Source organism: Topomyia yanbarensis, chromosome 2, assembly GCF_030247195.1.
Source record: "Topomyia yanbarensis strain Yona2022 chromosome 2, ASM3024719v1, whole genome shotgun sequence".
Lineage (NCBI taxonomy): Eukaryota > Metazoa > Arthropoda > Insecta > Diptera > Culicidae > Topomyia > Topomyia yanbarensis.
The window spans coordinates 340,177,495-340,184,537 of NC_080671.1; positions in this window are offsets into that span (position 1 = coordinate 340,177,495).

A 7,043-nucleotide genomic window follows, 5' to 3' on the forward strand; every position below is an offset into this window, starting at 1 on the left:
GTTTTTTTACAATAACTAACGTTTTACACCACCGATTTCGTCCGGGTTTTTTCAATAGCTATCATTGTTAATATTTACAGCTGGTATCAGCTTAATAATCCTAAAAAATACGAAGAAAAAAAACAGTTTCGCCTCTAAACTACTAGCAAAAAAAGTATCGCCCTGTTTGTTTGCATGGAGCGTGGAGGGCGAAACTTTAAATAAACAAACAAAATACAGTTTCGCCCGTTGTATTTTTTGCTGTAGTTTAAGAAAGCAATATCGTAGAATTAAAATTTTTAGGTTAATTTGTTGCGTTTCAAAGCCCTCATTAGCATGTATGAAAAAGCCTTATGTTCACATTTGTAAGTATCGCCCTTTTCACAAAAAAACTTTGAAATGAAATCGCAGCTCCTGATATCACGCTATCTCTGAAGTGCATGCGTGCATAGTTCCAAATTTTATTTCGACATCGACTTTTTCTAAAGGTGACTTCCCAGTAGTATCCTTGATTTGAATTATTATCGCTAATCCTAATGCCAAAGAACAAATAAAAACCTCTCGAAAACGAACCGTTTGGGAAAATCACCATCATTACTGGAATTTTCATTTTCACGAATCTTTTCGATAACCTTCCGTCACTTGCGTTAATGCACTGGGTGCACAGTGCTCTGAAAATCTAGCGAAATCGTCTTAGGGCACCAGCGGGTCTAATTCAGAGCTATCTGCACGGCGATTTAAATCTGTAAAGAATACTAAAAATTAATTTCTATTCCATAATTTTCAGTTCAGCAATTCGAGAGATCGTGCTCACCGCAAGCCATGAAAAATAGACTACGTTGTGAAGCGATGGTCACTATTTATTAAAAAATCACGGTTAAATAAAAAATTAAACTATTAAAAAAATTCAAATAGTTTATAATTTTCACAAACTTATTAGGAAAAGCTAAAAATTTCAGTATTTTCTCTATCTGCAAAATATAAACCCTTAAGTATACCAATTAATTGGTATACGAATTGGAATAGGTTCGCCAAATTTTGGAAGAAGTATATAAAATAACCCCTTGAAAGCTACCTAAAAATTGTTGTAGTTCGATGCAATAAAAAAATCCCCAAAAATGAAATGTACCTATTAATGTGAAACACAGTGAATAATACACACAATAAAGACCCATTTTTATCAATCTCATGGTGTATTTTAGGCTGACAAAATGGGGACATTGACTAAATCGGGCATTTTTTTTCTTTATAATAAACTGAAGCTGTTAAAATATTCTTCCCGTCCCTTGATGTAGTCTGATAACTATTTCTTATTATGATGAACTTTTTATTTTTGCATATTTCCATCTTCATGATAAGGAAAACATGCTCAAGAAAGGATTTACTCGAATTCAGTCTGGTTCAGTCTGCCAGAGCCCATCAAACATATGTTCATATTTGGCCGATAAAATCGGGGTTTCAATGTGTTATAATAGATATTCAGCATTCGAAGAAGTTTCTTGTGAACGAGTGTTGAACGACTTTGTTTCTACTTACTTGAAGTCAGGGGCGTAGCCAGAAATTCGGTTTGATGGGGGTTTGGTGAAAATCGATCATACTGTCCAAACGGCATAATTCCGAAACCGTAATTTTAGAAGTTTTATAACTATGCAGAATTAATTTTTCAGAAAATAGTAAGAGTTCGTGTCTTTAGCGAATTTGTTGAGACTTTATTGTAGCCATGAATATTAGCCTGAGAAAATTCACCATAAATACTTCTTGGACGATATACCGTCAAAATTATTTTATCAAATGATGCGCTGTTTAACGTTTGTAAAACTCAACGAAGATACTAAACCTCCGAAATTGGCGGTTTCAAAATGATGCTATCTTGACCTTAAATTACTGATTTTAAACATTTGACCTATACATATAATTGGTCATACAACAAAAATCAAATGCTCATCAAAATCGATCAGAACCTGCTAGAATCGAATGGAAATCGTCATTTTTCATAAATTTCTCTCTACATTCGGAAAGTGTTATCCTCGTTATTAATCATATTACGGTTTCGTCTCAACTCGACGCATTCCCAAAATAAAAACCTGTTTTAATCCACCTAGTGGTGCAATTGTGCTTGTTTCATTTGTCCAGACTACGATTCCATGGCTGGTTATGTTCAATACAATGGTGGAAATGAATATTACATGTTCAGTACGCTTTGCTCATACATACAATGGATCGACAGCCACGATCTTAAGATACTATGTGATACTGAAACATCGCTTGAAACCAGCGGCGGATCATGGAGAAAGATCCGGGAGGTCCAGGTCCTGCCGAAAATTTTCAACTTGTTAAGAAATTTTAAACTAGTTTTAATTTTAAAGTAGCAACCCCTCACTGCATACTCCCTCCGGGCCGGTATGATTGACGATTTTTAGAGTGATTGCATAACCATTCTATATGAGAAAGGCAAAAATGTACCAAAGTCCAAAAAAGTCAATTTTTGTCAAACATCTCAATGTTTCATGCATTTTAAAGTCATTTGGCATCAAAAATACAAATTTGATTTTGAACATTTTTCATTTCAGTTTATATGGGAATTTGCTGTGTGATTGCACTTTTCAACTCGTAACTCCGGAACCGGAAGTCCAATCAATAAAAAAAATCAATAGCAGCCGATGGGAAGGTTGTACCTTTCATTTGAGACTAACTTTGTGCAAATCGGTCCAGCCATCTCTGAGAAACAGAGGTCACATTTTTTTCCACATACACACATACCCACACACAGACATTTTCCGATCTCGACGAACTCAGTCGATTGGCATATGACACTCGGCCCTCCGGGTCGGGATTAGATTGACGAATTTTAGAGTGAATGAGAAAGGCAAAAACATTTTTAGCAAATGTTGAAAGTTATGCATTTTTTGGTGAGCAGTTCTATGTTTCATAGACATTAAATCAATTTTAACTTCGCTTCCTATTAAATAAAGACCCTTATTACAGTACATCTCTACAAAAGCGAGCTCAATTTGAAAGGAAATCTGAGGATTATGATTGATTGCAGAACTCCGGAATTTTCTATTGGAATGTTTTCAGGCAGGAATTTGATATTGATGCAATTAGACAACTGTGAAATCAAGACCAATAGATCAGTTACATATCAAGACCCAATTCCGACAACTTATCAAAAGTCCTCATGATGTTTACAACAACAGGTTATCAATCTACGGATCAGATAATTGTTATTGTAACATTGAATTAAATCAGTCTGCATCAATAAATTTTCAACTTCAAACCAATATTTTTTTGGGTGTGGTGGGGGGGGGGGCGTTGTATGGTGTTAAACCCCAAAACCTTCTCTTGGCTACGCCGTTGCTTGGAGTTATTTATTTCGCTTCTCATTTTCCGATATGTTTCAGATCGATCCGATGGTTATAAGTTAGAAAAATTGCAGTCAGAAGGTTCGCACAAATGAACATTTTTGTACTGATAAGTTATCAAGTTCCTTCCAGACAACTTGGAAGTGTTCGGTGATTATTTCTAGCAGTTGTAGATAGAAAAATGAAATACAAAATTTGTTTTATCGAAATAATGTTTGGCTTATTTCAATGGATTATTACTACATTGAACAATAAATAGGCGACAAAGAGTAATCCACAAACAACAAGCCATAACTTTTAAAGTATTCAAAATAGATATTTGAAGTCTTCAGTAAAGTTTTTCGCAAAAGTAAGAGCTACAAATTTGCTGAAGGCATCATTTCGATATACTCACTTCCAAGAAAATTTGTGAAAATATCTCACTCATAGGGGGATTAATCAGCAAAAGCACAATACCAAAAGAAAGGGCATATTGCCTCCATTAAATTCTCCGAAGATACTATTGACCTAGAATAAGCCGTTTTGGCGTTAATAATAGATTACATGTTTTTGGTCATATTTCTGGCAATGGGAAATGATAAAAATCTTTCGTCCGCATTTAATGTTAAATATCTCTATTGATAATAGTCCGATTTCAACAATCTATAGCTTGTTCGAAAGGTATTCGTTAAAGCTGTCTAAAAACATATAAATTGTTAATCTATATTGTCAATTTCGGCAGATAATTCAAAAAAACTGCAAAAAACGCCATTTTTACACATTCAAACATTCATATCTTGGAAACTAAACATCAGAATGAAAAACAAATTAATAGCGTTCATACTGTTTTTTAGTTCTTTCATTTAAAATTGGTTTGGATAAGATCGGTTCAGCCATTGCTGAGAAACACGAATGAGAATTTGTCCGTTACATACACACACACAGACATTGTCCCAAATCGTCGAGCTGAGTCGATTGGTATATAAGACTCGGCCCTCCGGGCCTCGGAAAAAATCTTGAAAGTTTGAGCGAATTCTATACATTTATTTTATAAGAAATGTAATAAAAAATCGCAAGAAGTGTTTTTTACACTGAAACCCTTACCCTTTTTGACAGTGACAGGGTTATACGGAGCCATTACCAACGACTGATCCTAAGTTATTTTCAGACAGTACTGACTTTTGGATATTTGCTCGTATAATTATGACAACCAAATCGATCAAATGGGCTCTTGAAAGTTGTATTCCGTATTAGACTCCGGGAGACGCTGGAATCATTCCAGTTCTATTTCAAAGAGGATACAGACACTTGTAGCCTTGCAATATTCCATTTGCGTGGAGGGAAATTATTGTCAAAATTCATTTAAAGACGTGACAGCGTTAAATATAAAGAGACCAGAAGCTTTCAGGTAGAGTTTTTTTGATTTTGTGCAATCAAGAAAAAATTCCTTAATCATTTTGCTCGATTGATAGGAAAATCTGTCCTTAATTTGTTGCAGCAACAAATGCAAATCTTCAAATCCCTGTTGTATATTCAAAACAACTTCAAGAAAGAGCTCGTTACCATCTAGATCTTTCAGTTCCGCTTTCAAGAAATATGCAAACATAGTTCCATGAGAATTATTAGGAATTGGCAGTTTACAGTACCATCGAGTTTCAATGTAAGATGTTTCGAAATGAATTATCACATCCAGTACTTAAAACTTATCATTAACCTGATTGATTGCGACATTTGACAACGGCAGTGTTGCCATACTCTCCACAGATTGACAACAGCTTTCGTAGAATTCCGAACACTTACCTAAAAAGAGAGAAGCGAAAAAAAACATATGTTAGCATCTTTCATCAATTGAGTTTGCCTCGGGAAACTAATGCACGCTTTGTGCGAAACAATAAATAGAAAATACTCGTGAACCCTCAAATGACATAACCGCGACTGTAAAGCACCCGGAGTTTACGATCGGAACACCAGTCCGTTGCCAATCCGATTGCAGCCGTCGTCATCTTGTCGAACAGGGCGGGTCAAGCGAAAGAGATTTCTACAGCAACCCCGCCTGGCCGTCCCATGATTTCACATGTACGCATATAAATAATAACAAAAGTGACTCGGTATGGTATGGCAATTCTTTACGGATCACCTGTAGCTACTTTGCGGGCCAAAGTACATATACAAAAAACTGCCCCGCGGGGCACAGACGGGTCACACATTATAAGGTGAAAACATAACAACCGGAAAGAAATTAATCAAAACAAACAATAATGACGTGACGGTTTGCAGTCGAGACGGGCCAGGGTGGGCCGAACCGGACACACACGCACTAGTGTCCATCACTCCGTCATGTGAAACGATCTGTGATCTTTGCGACAATTTGCGCTGCCCCCTGTGAGGCAGCAAAATAAGAACATAGAAAGTGAAACGGATTTGTTTTGTTTGTAGATTGGCACGTGGAAAAACATTTTCCCACAATGTCAAAGTTTTTTGTGAATTGTCAACTTGTGTAACTGAGATGAGCAGTTGTATGTAGCATATACATATATACAAGAAGGAAATTGTTTCTACCTGAGATTGAGCCTGTGTTGAACTTATGCGATCAACCCTGAAATAACACAAATAACGATAGATGCCTGGGAGTAATCTACAAAAAGGTAATTATTTCTGACGTAAATGACGGAATCGCTAGCTAACAATTTTGAATAACACTTATAGAGAACGTATGGTTATAGAATCGATCGAAATCTTTTCAAGGTATATGAGGTTATTAAACGAACATAAAATAGATTTAGTCGTCTGGATTCTATAGGATGGTTATCCATGTGGACATGGAAGACTATTCTGATTCGCTTTCGGGGCAGTATTATGCAAACGCGCGTTTTTTATTAACACCTGAACTGTTTGGAATAATTCAACAATTTCTATTCCAGCAAAGACTTGTTATGGCTCCCACGTCTTAAGACGTGTCAGATATAGAATTGAAAGAAAAAAACTTGCTATTGTAGTGAGTTAGGTTAAGTTAGGTGCAAGATAACGTGCGCTCGGTTAGCGATGACAACTCATTTTTTTTCTAATTATATAAAGGAAATTCGTTGAAAAAAAGAGTTGAAGTTAATATATTGTTATGGAGGCACGTAAACCGCATTGAGTACAACGTACGCTAAGGATTGCTTGCTTGAGCTTGTACAACCACTCCTGTTTGCTACTCCGTTATTGCACAGAGAATCAAAAGATGGTAATGCCTGGGAATAGTATATCAACCTTAATCTTGGTAATCCCATGTTGTTTATTGATCAATACCGGCACAAGCCAGGCCCGAACGTAGATCGAAGTAGGAACGGGAAAGAATGTTAGTCTGACACTTGGTTTTACTAAAGGCTTCATATACTATGTCACGGGAGGAGAGAGATTGTTAGTAAAGATAATGATTCGAAATTGTTCTGTAGTTCGGGCACGATTCAAGATTTTAGGAATCACTAGGCACCCAGCCACCGGGAGACTTAAAATTAAAAGGCGTTATAGGAACATCGTAATTGGGAATAGCGAGACAATGTATAAAATTATACTTAATTTAAATATTATTTTTACCGAACCTTACTTTATAACTATTCCAACTACTAGAACCAAAAGCAAGTAGATTTATCACAAATAGTTAAAAAATATTATCAGAAACACACACCTACAAAAAGTTGTGTAAATTTACTTCTCCTGACCATGACATATACGAGCATC